A 16,918-nucleotide genomic window follows, 5' to 3' on the forward strand; every position below is an offset into this window, starting at 1 on the left:
ATGGGTCAACCGGGAAATTAAAGAAGAATCAATGTGGTTTTAATTTGAATCTCCCTGATGGCTAGTGATGATGAACATTTTTTCATGAGTCTGATAGCCATTTGTATGTCTTCATTGGAGAAGTGTCTGTTCATATCTTCTGCCCATTTTTTGATATGATTTCCTGTTTTGTGTGTGTTGAGTTTGAGGAGGTCTTTATAGATCCTAGATATCAACCTTTTGTCTGTACTGTCATTTGCAAATATCTTCTCCCATTCCGTGGGTTGCCTCTTTGTTTTGCTGACTGTTTCTTTTGCTGTGCAGAAGCTTTTGATCTTGATGAAGTCCCAAGAGTTTATTTTCGCTTTTGTTTCCTTTGCCTTTGGATACATATCTTGAACGAAGTTGCTGTGGCGTTATCGAAGAGATTACTGTTCTCCTCTAGGGTTCTGATGGATTCCTGTATCATGTTGAGGTCTTTTATCCATTTTGAGTTTATCTTTGTGTACGGTGTAAGAGAATGGTTGAGTTTCATTCTTCTACATATAGCTGCCCAGTTTTCCTAGCACCATTGATTGAAGAGACTGTTTTTATTCCACTGTATATTTTTTCCTGTTTTGTCGAAGATTATTTGACCATAGAGCTGTGGGTCCATATCTGGGTTCTCTACTCTGTTCCACTGGTCTATGTGTCTGTTTTTATGCCCGTACCATGCTGTCTTGGTGATCACGGCTTTGTAGTAAAGCTTAAAATTAGGTAACGTGATGCCGCCAGTTTTATTTTTGTTTTTCAACATTTCCTTAGCGATTTGGGGTCTCTTCTCATTCCATACAAATTTTAGGATTGTTAGATGTTGATGGTAGATACCTTTGTTTTGATATAATATCCTTCTTCAGCTCTTGTTATAGTCTTTGTTTCAAAATTTAGGGGGCCTGGGTGGCTCAGTTGATTGAGTGGCTGCCTTCAGCTGAGGTCATGATCCTCAGGTCCTGTAATAAATTCCAACATCAGGCTCCCCTGCTCTGTGGGGGGTCTACTTCTCCCTTTCCCTCTGCTGGTCCCACTCCCTGCTTGTGCTTTCTGACAAATAAATAAATAAATAAATAAAATCTAGATATAAATATGGATACTCTGGCTCTCCTTTGATGTCCATTAACATGATAGATTGTCTTCCATCCCCTCACTTTCACTCTGCAGGTATCTTTAAGTTTAAAATGAAAAGACAATATCCTGAATGGGAGAAGATATTTGCTAGCAGAATATCTGATAAAGGATTTATATCCAAAATATATACAGAACTAATACAACTCACCAGCAAATAAACACACATAATCTAATTTAAAAATGAACAGAATACATGAAAGGACATTTTTCCAAAGAAGACATACAGATGGCCAATAAACACATGAAAAGATGTTCAACATCACTCATCCCCATGAAAATGCAAATCAAAACTACAATGAGATATCATTCCACTCCTGTTAAAATGACTAAAATCAACAGCACAAAACCCAAATAGTGTTGGTGAGAACATTGAGAAATAAGTACCCTCTTACACTTTTGTTGGGAATGCAAACTGGTGAAGCCACTGTAGAAAACAATTCTGAGATTACTAAAAAAGGGAAAAATAGAACTACTCTACAATCAGTAATCAACCCACTAGGTAATTGCCAAAAATTACAAAAACACTAATTCAAAGGTATACATGCACCCTTATGTTTATTGCCACATTATTTACAACAGGCAGTCCAAGTGTCCAGAGTTAGATGACTGGGCAAAGAAGAAGTGATATATATAATGGAATATTATTCAACAATAAAAAGAATGAAATCTTGCCATTTGTAATGACATGGATTGAGCTATAGAGTATAATGTTAAGCCGAATAAGTCAGTCAGAGAAAGAAAAATACCTTATGATTTTCCTCACATGTAGAATTTAAGAAACAAAAGGAACATATGGAAAAAAAAAACAGAGAGACAAACCAAAAAACAAACTTTTAAAAACGTTTTTATTTATATTCCAGTTAGTTAACAGTGTACTATTAGTACACAATATGGTATACAATATAGTAATTCAAGGTATTGAATACAATATAGTATACAATACTATTGTATACAATATATACAATACTATTGTATACAATATATACAATACAGTATACAATATAGTATTCTATACTATACAATATGCATATTGTATATTGTATAATGTATGTTGTATAGTATACAATATACTATACAATATAGTATTGTATACTATATAGTAATTCAACACTTGTGTAAGTGTTGAATACACTTATACAAGTGTATACAATACACTTGTATATAATATAGTAATATAGTATGAATGAATAGGGTATTCTATTTCAAGCATTCCCATGAATTTAGCTGGATATCTTCCAAACCATCCTGAACACCCATGAAATCAGTCTGAGATGTAAGAATATATATCTGGATCTCTACAAGCAGAAAATCTCAGGTGGTTGTGAGGTATGAAGAGTTGAGTAATGATTCTGAGAGAAGATACTGGAAGATAAACAGAAGTGGAAGAGAGCCTTCATAAGTTAGCACTGGGAAGGTGATATTATACCAGAGTGCAGAAGTGTCTCCACTGGGGACCGGACACAGACTTACAGACTGGTAGCAGTGGGGAAAGGACTTTAGTGCAGGCCAAGACAGGATCCAGGAGCTGCAGGTGTGCACACGTGAACCAGGAAGAGCTCATGGTTTTAGAAGCACAAAGGGCAGAGATGTGCCTGGCTCTGGGATTGATCTCTGGGAGAGTTGGTATGGGCAGGCATCACCATCACCATGGGAGGCTACAATTTTTAGCGGCACATACAGAAATGGAGGCTGTGTGTCCTGGAGAACTCAGCGAAGAACAGACTATGATTTATCTGTTCTGGGTCAGAAGTTTCAGTGTGGTCATTTCTGCTATGACTCTCAGAAGAGATGGAAGAGATGTGGAAAGCTGCCAGAGAGCAAAAACTAAAAAAAAAAAAAAAAAAGTTTCCACTGAACCCACCCTTACTTCCAACAAGGGGAAGGGCATCTCTGTCCAAGCAGAGTTGTATGAGTAACAGCATGGCAGTCCCCTTCCCAAAAGACAGGCTGGAAGAACAAGAGGATGGCAACACTAGAGTCCCCACAAAACAGGTGCATCTTCTTGGGTCATGATTAATACCTTGGATTTTTACATTATCTCATATACCCCTCAACAGAATGACTAAGAGGAGGAACCCCCCAGAAAAGAAAATAATCAGAGATTATGGCCTCAGCCACAGACTTAATAGATATGGATATAAGCAAGATGTCAGAGATAGACTTCAGATTACCAATTAATATCTAGTCTTGAGAAAATATTAATGACAATATACAATATCTAAGGGCAGAAATGAGAACTAATCAAGCCCAAAGTAAAAGTTCTATAAATGAGATGCAGTCTAAACTAGATACTCTGACACCAAAGATAAATGAGGCAGAAGAACAAATTAGCAAGCTAGAAGATAAGATGATAGAAAAGAAGGAAGCTGAAGCCTGGGAAAAAGAACTAAAAGCCCAAGAGAGCAGATTGAGAGAGAGAGTAATAATGCCAGGAAATGTTCCAATGTCAGAATTATTGGGATCCCTGAAAGGGCGGCCAGAGAGAGGTCTAGAAGATATATCTGAGCAAACTGCAGCTGAGAACTTCCCTAATCTTGGGAAGGAAACATACATTGGTGCCCAAAAGGCAGAGAGGATCCCTACCAAGATTGATAATAGACCCACACCACAACATATAATAGTAAAACTTGAAATCTTAGAACCAAGGAAGCAGTCCTGAAAGCAGATAGAAGGAAGAGGAGGGAGGAACATTTGAATAATGTCAGACCTGTCCACAGAGACATGACAAGCCAGAAAGGTCTGGCAAGACATATTCAGCATACTAAAGGAGAAGAACATGCAGCAAGGATATTTCATCCAGCAAGGCTATCCTTCAGAATGGATAGGGAGAAAAAGAGCTTCCAGAACCAGCAGAAACTGAAAGATTATGTGACCACCAAGCCAGTCTTGCAAGAAATACTAAGGGAGATTCTATAAAAGAAGAAAACTCTGGGGCACCTGGGTGTCTCAGTGGGGTAAAGCCTCTGCCTTCAGCTCAGGTCATGATCCCAGGGGCCTGGGATCAAGCCCCACATCGGGCTCTCTGCTCGGCAGGGAGCCTGCTTTTCTTCCTTTTTCTCTGCCTGCCTCTCTGCCTACTTGTGATCTGTCTGTCAAATAAATAAATGAAATCTTTAAAAAAGAAAAAGAAGAAGAAGACCCCAAGAGTGATACTGACCAGAAAGTAAGAGACAATCTGTAGAAACAGGGACTTCACAGGGAACATGATGGCACTAAAATCATCTTTCAATAGTCACCCTTGATGTAAACAGGCTAAATGATCCCATGAAATGGCACAAGTTTGCAAATTGGATAAAAAGGTATGATCCATCCATATGCTGTCTATAAGAGACTTGTTTTGAACCTAAAGATATATCCAGACTGAAAGTGAGAAGATGGAGAAATATTTTTCATGCCAATGGACCTCAAAAGAAAGCTGGGATAGTAATTCTCATATCAGACAAAATAGATTTTAAGCTAAAGACTGTAGTAAGATACACAGAGGGACACTATATTATGCTTTAACAGTCTGTCCAATGAGAAGAGTTAACAGCTGTAAGCATCTATGTCCCAACATGGGAGCAGCCAACTACATAAGCCAACTGATAGCTAAAATAAAGAATTGTATTGATAATAAAACTTTAATCGTGTGAGACCTCAACACACCACTCTTAGCAATAGACAGATCATCTAAGCAGAAGATGAACAAAGAAACAAAAGCTTTAAATGACACATTGGACCAGATGGACTTCATAGATATATACAGAACATTCCACCTTTAAACAACAGAATACTCCTTCTAGAAATCACATGGAACTCTCTCTAGAATAGATCACATACTGTGTCACAAATCAGGTTTCAGCCAATACCAAAAGACTGATAAGTTTCACTGCATATTTTCAGACCACAATGCTTTGAAACTGGAACTCAGTGACAAGAAAAAATTGGAAGGAATTCGAACAATTGGAAGCAAAAGAGCATCTTGCTAAGGAATGATTGGGTCAACCAGGAAATTAAAGAACTTAATCAATTTATGGAAATCAATGAGAACAAAAACATATCATTCCAAAACCTATAGGATATCACAAAGGTGGTCCTAAAGGGGAAATACATAGCCATCCAGGCCTCACACAAAAAAAGTAGAAAAATCCAAATGTACAAGCTAAACTTACATCTAAAGGAGCTGGAGAAAGAATAGCAAATAAAACTTAAACCAAACAAGAGAAGAGAAAGAATAGAGATCAGAGCAGAGATCAACAAAATATAAACCAGAAAAAAATGGTAGAACAAATTTATACATCAAAAAGGAGAATTACAGACTAATATCGCTAGTGAACATGGATTCCAAAATATTTAACAAGATCCCATCCTTAAATAATCTCATATTTGATGTCTTTTTATGGTTTACTAACTAGTACTTATTTGATGTGTTCTTGTCATTTAATGCAACATAATTTAATGTCATTTAATGTAAAAATTATGAAACTTTTGCATCAACATGGTTGGACTGGAGATTATGCTGAGTGAAATAAGACAAGAAGAGAAGGTCAATTATCATATGGTTTCATTTACTTGTAGAACATAAGGAATAACATGGAGGACATTAGGAGAAAAAGGGAAAGTGAACTGGGGGAATTCAGAGCGGGAGATGAACCACAAGAGACTGTGGACTTTGAGAAACAAACTGAGGATTTGAGAGGGGAAAGGGGTGGAGGGAGGGGTAAGCCTCCCCTGGGTATTAAGGAGGGCATGGAATGCATGGAGCGCTGGGTGTTATACATAAACAGTGAATCTGGGAACACTGTATCAAAAACTAATGAGGTATTTTATGGTGAATAACGTAACACAATAAAAGAAAATTATGAGATTATTTCAGATGATGCACTTGATTATGGGACCCAAGAAATCACTGTGTTCAAGCATTTGCATGCAAGTACTTAGTAAAAATATTTTTTACTAGGTAAATATATTTCATATGATATAAAATATAAAAATATATATAAAAATATAAAATATAAATTTTATATATGTAAAATACATATGTAATATATATTTTATATATAAATATCAAAAATATTTTTACTAGGTAAAAATATTTCATATAAATATAAAAATATTTAATAGGTAAAAATATTTCATCAAAACATAATTGTCAGCTGTGCTTCTTTTATTTATTTTTTTGCTTCTAATGGCTAGTTTATTTTATTTATTTTATTTTTTAAAATTTGTTTTATTTTTTTTTTTTCAGTGTAACAGTATTCATTGTTTTTGCACCACATCCAGTGCTCCATGCAATCTGTGCCCTCTATAATACCCACCACATGGTTCCCCCAACCTCCCACCCCCAACCCCTTCAAAACCCTCAGATTGTTTGATTTCAGAGTCCATAGTCTCTCATGGTTCACCTCCCCTTCCAATTTCCCTCAACACCCTTCTCCTCTCCATCTCCCCTTGTCCTCCATGCTATTTGTTGTGCTCCACAAATAAGTGAAACCGTATCATAATTGACTCTCTCTGCTTGACTTATTTCACTCAGCAGAATCTCTTCCAGTCCCGTCCATGTTGCTACAAAAGTTGGGTATTCATCCTTTCTGATGGAAGCATAATACTCCATAGTGTATATGGACCACATCTTCCTTATCCATTCTTCCATTGAAGGGCATCTTGGTTCTTTCCACAGTTTGGCGACTGTGGCCATGGCTGCTATAAACATTCGGGTACAGATGGCCCTTCTCTTCACTACATCTATATCTTTGGGGTAAATACCCAGGAGTGCAATTGCAGGGTCATAGGAAAGTTCTAATTTTAATTTATTGAGGAATCTCCACACTGTTCTCCAAAGAGGTTGCACCAACTTGCTTTCCCACCAACAGTGTAAGAGGGTTCCCCTTTCTCCACATTCTCTCCAACACATGTTGTTTCCTGTCTTGCTAATTTTGGCCATTCTAACTGGTGTAATGTGGTATCTCAATGTGGTTTTAATTTGAATCTCCCTGATAGTGATGATGAACAATTTTTCATGTGTCTGATAGCCATTTGTATGTCTTCATTGGAAAAGTGTCTGTTCATATTGTTAAAATGTCTATACTGCCTAGAGCAATCTATATTTTTAATGCCATTTGGATCAAAATTCCACTGGTATTTTTCAAAGAGCTTGAGCAAGTAATCCTAAAATTTGTATGGAATCAGGAGAGACCCCGAATTTCTAAGGAAATTTTGAAAAACAAAATAAAACTGAAGGCATCACGTTGCCTGATTTCAAGCTTTACTTCAAAGCTGTGATCACTAAGACAGCATGGTACTGGCAAAAAAACAGACACATAGACCAGTGGAACAGATTAGAGAGCCCAGATATGAACCCTCAACTCTATGGTCAAATAATCTTTGACAAAACAGGAAAAAATATACTGTAGAAAAAAGACAGTCTCTTCAATAAACGGTGCTGGGAAAACTGGACAGCTATATGTAGAAGAATGAAACTCAACCATTCTCTTACAGCGTATGCAAATATTAATTCGAAATGGATAAAAGACCTCAACGTGAGACAGGAATCCATCAGAATCCTAGAGGAGAACATAGGCAGTAACCTCTTCGATAACAGCCACAGCAACTTCTTTCAAGTTATGTCCCCTAAGGCAAAGGAAACAAAACCGAAAATGAACTTTTGGGACTTCACCAAGATCAAAAGCTTCTGCATGGCAAAGGAAACAGTCAAGAAAACAAAGAGGCAACCGATGGAATGGAAGAAGATATTTGCAAATGACAGTACAGACAAAAGGCTGATATCCAGACTCTATAAAGAACACCTCAAACTCAACACACACAAATCAAACAATCATATCAAAAAATGGGCAGAAGATATGATCATCTGTGCTTCTTGAAATGCATTGTACATCTATCTAAAAACTTTATGTTGTGGATGATATGCTATAACCATCAATGCTTAAAATTCATCATACTGATGAAAAAAAAAAAAGAAATCTTAAAGGGGTCTCTTTGAATAGAAATGAAAGTCCAAAATTAAGAGTTCAAAAATTTAGGAAGCAAGAAAGCAGTAATAAGACATCTATCTGTAAAGAAATCTGTCAAGGGACTCACAAAATAAAAGCATGTAATGTATGACCCTTTTGGCCTAAATTGTGGGGAACAGAGGAGTAAGTAATAGGTACAAACTTAAGTGACCATCAACTCCATATAGACTGGTATATGCAGAAGATTTTTTGTACAAATCAAATGATAATGACCAATCAAAATTCAGTAGTAGATATGCGAACATTAAAGAGAAACGAATCTAACCATATAATTAAAGAAAGACAAATCATCATGAGAAAAGAGCAAGAGAAGAAAGGAACAGAGAGAACTACAAAAACGACCATAAAAGTAACAAAGTAACAAAATGGCAATAAATATGTTCTATCAGCAATTACTTTGAATGTAATTGGAACCGACATTCCAAACAAAAGACATACTGTGACAAAATGGAGAGAAAAAAAATAGACACATCTATGTGTAGTCTACAAGAGACTAATTTCAGACCTAAATACACAAATGGAGTTTCAAAGAGAAGGGACGGAAAAATATTTATCATGTCAGTGGAACTGAAAAGAAAACTAGGGTAACAATACTTTGTCAGATGTAATAAACTTTAAAACAAATATTTTAACAAGACACCAAAGACCTTATCTAATCATGAAGGGGATAATCCAAAAAGGGGATATAACAATTATAAATACTAATGCACCCAAAATCAGGAGATCCAAATACATAAAAACTATTACTAAACATAAAGGAAGTAATTGATAGTAATAAAATAATAGTAGGGTATTTTTTAAAACTAAAAAATGAATTTTTTAAAAAGAATGTAGTGTTTTATGGAAACAAAATCAGAAATTACAGGAACTTTGAAATACATAAAAGTAGACACTTAAAAACAATCACATCTGTCTTTCATCCTCATTTCTACACATGACTTCAGCCTGGGTTTCCCCCAGAAACTGGAAAACCTCTATTTCTCTCATTCATATGGCTGGAAACACTTTTAGTTTTACCCACAGGGAAAAGAAAGAGGTCATCACATACAATAATGTCAAGGATTTCATATGCACACACTTGGAACACTGTGTCCAAGTCAGTGTCACATTGCACAAACATGCAGATTTTAACAGTAACCCTGTAGTTGGAGGAAGAGAGTTTTTTTTTTTAATATAGGTAAGTTTTTTTTTAAGATTTTATTTGTTTATTTGACAGACAGAGATCACAAGGAGGCAGAGAGAGAGGAAGGGAAGCAGGCTCCCTGCCGAGCAGAGGGCCTGATGTGGGGTTCGATCCCACAACCCTGGGATCACGACCGGAGCCGAAGGCAGAGGCTTTAACCCACTGAGCCACACAGGCACCCCTAATATAGGTAAGTTTTATTTGAATCTCTGCTTCAATAGGACTTGATGTTTTTACAAAAGGTTAAAATTTATTCAACAGTAAAACTTTTTCTTAATCTTCAGATTGTCTCAGAACTTGGTTGACTGACATATCATTGTCAGAAGTACACCCTCACTAATTATATACATCACACACAAAATCTTAAAGTCTTTTTGTTGCACTTCCCATTTCTCTGGACATCTCTTAAACTGCTTTCAGTTACAACAGAAGGACAAGTTTTTTATCCACTCTACTCCACTGAAGGAAAAAAAATCCCTCAATTCTCTTGTTTAAGTGGTGGTTGCTTGCAAAGTAGTATACAAATGAAGAACCTAACATTAACACACAAAAAATGTAATAATTCTATATACTGTAACTCTGCTTTACATTTTTTCATTAAGGAATTATTCTTATTTTATTATCTCTTGACAAGGAACTTATAAAGACACCTGTAAAAACATTGAAAAGGCACCGTAAAATCCTGGAATGTAAAATTATGAAGTATAAATTATGATACAACTTCTATGATTTATAAGTAAGAATAAAATAAATTAAGTAAGCTGTCATTTCTGAATGATTTTGATAGGAATTTACTAAAGGGAACAAGAACATCAAAACTTAAAAGATTTTCTATTTTATGGATAAAAGACCTCAACATGAGACAAAAATCTACCAAATCCTGGAGGAGAATATAGGCAGTAACCTTTTCAACATTAGCCATAGCAATGTCTCTCAAGACATATCTCCAAAGGCAAAGCAAACAAAAGCAAAATGAAATTTGAGGACTCTTCAAGATAAAAAGCTTCACAGCAAAGGAAACAGTCAACAAAACAGAGAGGCAACCCACTGAATGGGAGAAGATATTTGCAAATGACACTACAGACAAAGGGGTGATACCAAACATGTATAAAAAACTTCTCAAACTCAACCACCCAAAAAAAAATCATGTCAGAAAATGGGCAGAAGATATGAACAGACACTTCTCCAAAGAAGACATAAGAATGCATACAAATGGCTATCATACACATGAAAAAAATGTTCATCATCACTAGTCATCAGGGAGATTCAAATCAAAACCACAGTGAGTGACCACCTTATACCAGTTAGAATGGCCAAAATTAATAAGACAATAAACAACAAGTGCTGGAGAGGATGTGGAGAAAGAACACCTTTTATACTGTTGGTGGAAATATAAGTTGGTGCAGCTACTTTGGAAAAGATTGTGGAGATTCCTTAAGAAATTAAAAATACGGTGCGCCTGGGTGGCTCATTGGGTTGAGCCTGTGCCTTTGTCTCATGTCATGGTTTCAGGGTCCTGGGATGAAGACCTGTATTGGAGTCTCTGCTCAGCAGAGAACCTGCTTCCCCCTCTCTCTGCCTGCCTCCCTGCCTACTTGCAATTTTTCCTCTCTCTTTCTCTCTCTCTCCCTTTCTGTAAAATAAATAAATAAAATCTTAAAAAAAGAAATTAAAAATAGAGCTACCCTATAACCTTGCAATTACACTACTGGGTATTTACCCCAAGGGTACAGATGTCATCAAAAGAATGGCCATCTGTACGCCAGTGTTCACAGCAGCAATGGTCAGAATTGCCAAACTGCAGAAAGAGCCAAGATGCCCTTCAACAGAAGAATGGATAAAGAAGATATGGTCCATATATACTACATGTATATATACTATACATATATACTATAGACCATATACACTATGGAGTATTATGCTTCCCTCAGAAATGGTAATATCCACCTTTTGTATCAGCATGGAGAGGACTGGAAGAGTGAAATAAGTCAAGCAGAGAAAGTCAATTATCATATGGTTTCACTTACATGTGGGGCATATGGAATGACATTGAGCACACCAGGTGGTGAAAGGGGCCCTACCTTAACAACAGGTTTGTGCACTTCTGAAGCTTTTGGATCTCCTTCACAACCCAAAATCTCTGGGGACCATGTTGTTGGGATGGAGAGCCAAAGGAGAGACCCTGCCTATAGATGCTGGGGATGGCTTAGGTTGCACTTCTTTAGGGCTTTGGGCTGTGGCTCCTGTGGCATAGCCCCATGGCGGGCTTGGAGGGTGGTGCCCTCCACCCCCTCAGTTTTACACAATTGTGCTAAATCACACATGTGTCCATCACAAAGACTTAACATCTTGAAGTACTGTTTCTTAGGCTATAAAATATTTTCTCATTTTATTTTATTTTACTTCATCATAGTAAGTGTACTCTTTAATCCCCATCACCCATTTAAATCACCACACCCACCCTCCTGCACTCTCACTCTGGTAACCATCAGTTTGTTCTCTATGGTTAAGAATCTGTTTTCTGGTTTACCTCTCTTTTTTTACCTGTTATAATCATTTGTTTTATTCCTAAAATTCTACATATGAGTGTAATTGTATACTATTTGTCTTTCTCTGAATGAGCTGTTTTATTGAGCACATACTCTATAGCTCCATCTGCATCCCTAAAATAGCAAGATTTCATTCTTCTTTATGGCTCAGTAATATTCCAATTTATTTTTGCATTCCATATATACACCATCAACTCTATGGTCAATTAATCTTCGACAAAACAGGAAAAAATATACAGTGGAAAAAAGACAGTGCCTTCAATAAATGGTGCTGGGAAAACTGGACAGCTATATCCAGAAGAATGAAACTCGACCATTCTCTTACACTGTACACAAAGATAAACTCAAAATGGATGAACAAACTCAACGTGAGACAGGAATCCATCAGAATCCTAGAGGAGAACATAGGCAGTAATCTCTTAGATATCAGCCACAGCAACTTCTTCAAGATATGTCTCCAAAGGCAAAGGAAACAAAAGCAAAAATAAACTTTTGGGACTTCATCAAAATCAAAAGCTTCTGCAAAGCAAAGGAAACAGTCAACAAAACAAAGAGGCAACCCACGGAATGGGAGAAGATATTTGCAAATGACAGTACAGACAAAAGGTTGATATCCAGGATCTATAATGAACTCCTCAAGCTCAACACACACAAAACAGGAAATCATATCAAAAAATGGGCAGAAGATATGAATAGACACTTCTCCAATGAAGACATACAAATGGCTATCAGACACATGAAAAAATGTTCATCATCACTAGCCATCAGGGAGATTCAAAATAAACCACATTGAGATATCACCTTACACCAGTTAGAATGACCAAAATTAACAAGAAAGGAAACAACATGTGTTGGAGGGGATGTGGAGAAAGGGGAACCCTCTTACACTGTTGGTGGGAATGCAAGTTGGTGCAGCCACTTTGGAGAACAGTGTGGAGATTCCTCAAGAAATTAAAAATAGAACTTCCCTATGACTCTGCCTTTGCACTCCTGGGTATTTACCCCAAAGATACAGATGTTGTAAAAAGAAGGCCATCTGTACCCCAATGTTTATAGCAGCAATGGCCACGGTCGCCAAACTATGGAAAGAACCAAGATGCCCTTCAATGAACGAATGGATAAGGAAAATGTGGTCCATATACACTATGGAGTATTATGCCTCCATCAGAAAGGATGAATATCCAACTTTTGAAGCAATATGGACGGGACTGGAAGAGATTATGCTGAGTGAAATAATTCAAGCAGAGAGAGTCAATTATCATATGGTTTTACTTATTTGTGGAGCATAACAAATAGCATGAAAGACATGGGGAGTTAGAGAGGAGAAGGGAGTTGGGGTAAATTGGAAGGGAAGGTGAATCATGAGAGATTATGGACTCTGAAAAACAGCCTGAGGGTTTTGAAGTGGCGGGGGTGGGGTGGGATGTTGGGGTTTCAGGTGGTGGGTATTATAGAGGGCACGGATTGCATGGAGCACTGGGTGTGGTGAAAAAATAATCAATACTGTTATGCTGAAAATAAATTAATTAATAAAAAAATAAAATGGAATATTACTGAAAATATTACTGAGAATATAAATATATATAAATACATATATGAAAGAGAGAGAGGGAGAGGGAGGGGAAGAGGGTGGAGAGATCATCTTCATTCATTCATCAGTTATTGATCATATGGGATCTTGCCCTAATTTGGCTATTGTTGACAAGCCTGCCAGAAACATTGGACTGCATGTATTCCTTAAGTTAGTATTTTTCCATCCTTTAGCTACATACCTAGCAGCGAAATTGTTGGATCACAGGGTAGTTCTATTTTTAACTTTTTGAGGAATCTCCATCATGTTTTTGAGAGTGGGTGCATGAGTTTGCATTCCCACCAACAATGGAAGAGAGTTCCCCTTTTTCCATATCTTTTTTACTTTTTAAAAAAAAAATTCTTTCCAGAGTAACAGAATTCATTGTTTTTTTTTTAATTTTAATAACAGACTTTATTAATCTAATTTATCCAAAGTATTATTATTTCAACAGTCAATCAATGTTAAAAGTATTAAAGAGATATTTTACATATTTTGTTTAATACTAAGTCTTTATTTTTATTTTCAGCATAACAATATTCATTATTTTTGCACCACACCCAGTGCTCCATGCAATACGTGCCCTCCATAATACCCACGACCTGGCTCCCCAACTCCCACCCCTCACCTCTTCAAAGCTGTCAGGTTGTTTTTCAGAGTCCATAGTCTCTCATGGTTCACCTCCCCTTCCAATTTCCCTCAACACCCTTCTCCTCTCCATCTCCCTATGTCGTCCATGTTATTTGTTATGCTCCACAAATAAGTGAAACCATATGATAATTGACTCTCTCTGTTTGACTTATTTCACTCAGCATAATCTCTTCCAGTTCCGTCCATGTTGCTTCAAAAGTTGGGTATTTGTCCTTTTTGATGGAGGCATAATACTCCGTAGTGTATATGGACCACATCTTCCATATCCATTCGTCCTTGAAGGGCATCTTGGTTCTTTCCACACTTTGGCGACCGTGGCCATGGCTGCTATAAACATTGGGGTAAAGATGGCCCTTCTTTTCACTACATCTGTATCTTTGGGGTAAATACCCAGGAGTGCAAAGGCAGAGTCATAGGGAAGTTCTATTTTTAATTTCTTGAGGAATCTCCACACTGTTCTCCAAAGTGGCTGCACCAACTTGCATTCCTACCAATAGTGTAAGAGGGTTCCCCTTTCTCCACATCCCCTCTAACACAAGCTGTTTCCTGTCTTGCTAATTTTGGCCATTCTAATTGGTGTAAGGTGATATCTCAATGTGGTTTTAATTTGAATCTCCCTGATGGCTAGTGATGATGAACATTTTTTCATGTGTCTGATAGCCATTTCTATGTCTTCGTTGGAGAAGTGTCTGTTCATGTCTTCTGCCCATTTTTTGACATGATTATCTATTTTGTGTGTGTTGAGTTTGGAAGTTCTTTATAGATCATAGATATCAACCTTTTGTCTGTACTGTCATTTGCAAATATCTTCTCCCATTCCGTGGGTTGCCTCTTTGTTTTCTTGACTGTTTCCTTTGCTTTGCAGAAGCTTTTGATCTTGGTGACATCCCAAAAGTTCATTTTCGGTTTTGTTTCCTTTGCTTTAGGGGACATATCTTGAAAGAAGCTGCTGTGGCTGATATCGAAGAGGTTACTGCCTATGTTCTCCTCTAGGATTCTGATGGATTCCTGTCTCACGTTGAGGTCTTTTATCCACTATGAGTTTGTCTTTGTGTATGGTGTAAGAGAATGGTCGAGTTTCATTCTTCTGGATATAGCTGTCCAGTTTTCCCAGCACCATTTATTGAAGAGACTTTTTTCCACTGGATATTTTTTCCTGCTTTGTGGAAGATTATTTGACCATAGACTTGAGGGTCCATATCTGGGCTTTCTACTCTGTTCCACTGGTCAAATGTGTCTGTTTTTATGCCGGTACCATGCTGTCTTGGTGATCACAGCTTTGTAGTAAAGCTTGAAATCAGGTAACGTGATGCCGCCAGTTTTATTTTTGTTTTTCAACATTTCCTTAGCAATTTGGGGTCTCTTCTGATTCCATACAAATTTTAGGATTACTTTTTCCAGTTCTTTGAAAAATACCGGTCCCTTTTTCCACATCTTTTCCAACACCTGTTTCTTCTCACCTTGTTCATTTAAGTCATTCTAATTGGTGTGAGGTGGTATTTCATCATCTTTGAAGGCTTTTCCATTTGTTCACATCATTTTCAATTTCTTTCATAAGTGTTCCTTTTTTCATTTACAAAAATTATTTTTGGGGGACACCTGAGTGGCTCAGTTGGTTAAGTGTCTGCCTTTGGCTCAGGTCATGATCTTAGAGTTCTGGGATTAAGTTCCACATTGGGCTCTTTGCTCAGTGTAGAGCCTGCTTTTCCCACTCCCCTCCACTTGTGCTCTCTGTATCTAACTCAAATAAGTAAAATGTATATTTAAAAATAAGTAAATAAAAAATAAAATAAAAATGTCATTTATTCAACAGAGAGAGAGAGAGAGCACACAGAAGCAGGGGGACAAGGAGAGGGAGAAGTAGGCTCCCTGATGAGCAGAGAACCTGATGTTGGACTTGATTCCAGGACCCTGAGATCATGACCTGAGCTGAAGGCAAATGCTTAACCAACTGAGCCACCCAGGCATCCATAAGTGTTCTATAGTTTTCAGAGTACAGATCTTTTAATTCTTTGGTTTGGTGTATTCCTACTTATCATATGTCTTTTGGTACCACTGTAAATTAAACTGATTCCTTGAATTCTCATTCTGCTGCTTCATTATTGGTACATGGAAATGAAGCAGACTGCTGTACATTGAATTTTGTATCCTATGACTTTACTGAATTTATGTGTAAGTCCTAAGAATTCTTTTGGTGGAGTCTTTTGGGTTTTCTATATATAGTATTATGTCATCTACAAAAGGTGACAGTTTGATTTCTTCCTTGCTCATTGGCGCATTTAGTTCTGTGTGTTTTCTGACTGCTTTGCCTAGGTCTTGCAGTATTATGTTAAATAGCAGTGGTGAGAGTGGACATCTCTGTCTTATTCTGACCATGGAGGAAGTGTGCTCAGTTTTTACCATTGAGGTTTATATTAAGTGTGGGTTTTTTGTATATGTCCTTTATTATGATGAGACATGTTCCCTGTATTCCTACTTTGCTAAAGTTTTTTTTTTTTAATCATGAATAGATGTTGTACTTTGTGAAATGCTCTTTCTGCATCTATTCAGAAGAGCATATGTTGCTTATACTTTCTTTTATTAATCTGGTGTATCATATTGTTTGATTAGTGAATAGTGAAGCAAACTTGCTATCCAGGAATAAATCCAGTTGATTAAGGTGAATGATTTTTTAAAATCTATTTTTGGATTCTCTTTGCTAAATATTTTTTGAGGATTTATGCATCTTAGTTCATCAGAGATATTGGACTGTGGTTCTTTTTGTGGTGTTTTTATTTGGTTTTTGTGTCAGATTAATGCTGGCTGTATAGAA

Source organism: Mustela erminea, chromosome X, assembly GCF_009829155.1.
Source record: "Mustela erminea isolate mMusErm1 chromosome X, mMusErm1.Pri, whole genome shotgun sequence".
NCBI lineage: Eukaryota > Metazoa > Chordata > Mammalia > Carnivora > Mustelidae > Mustela > Mustela erminea.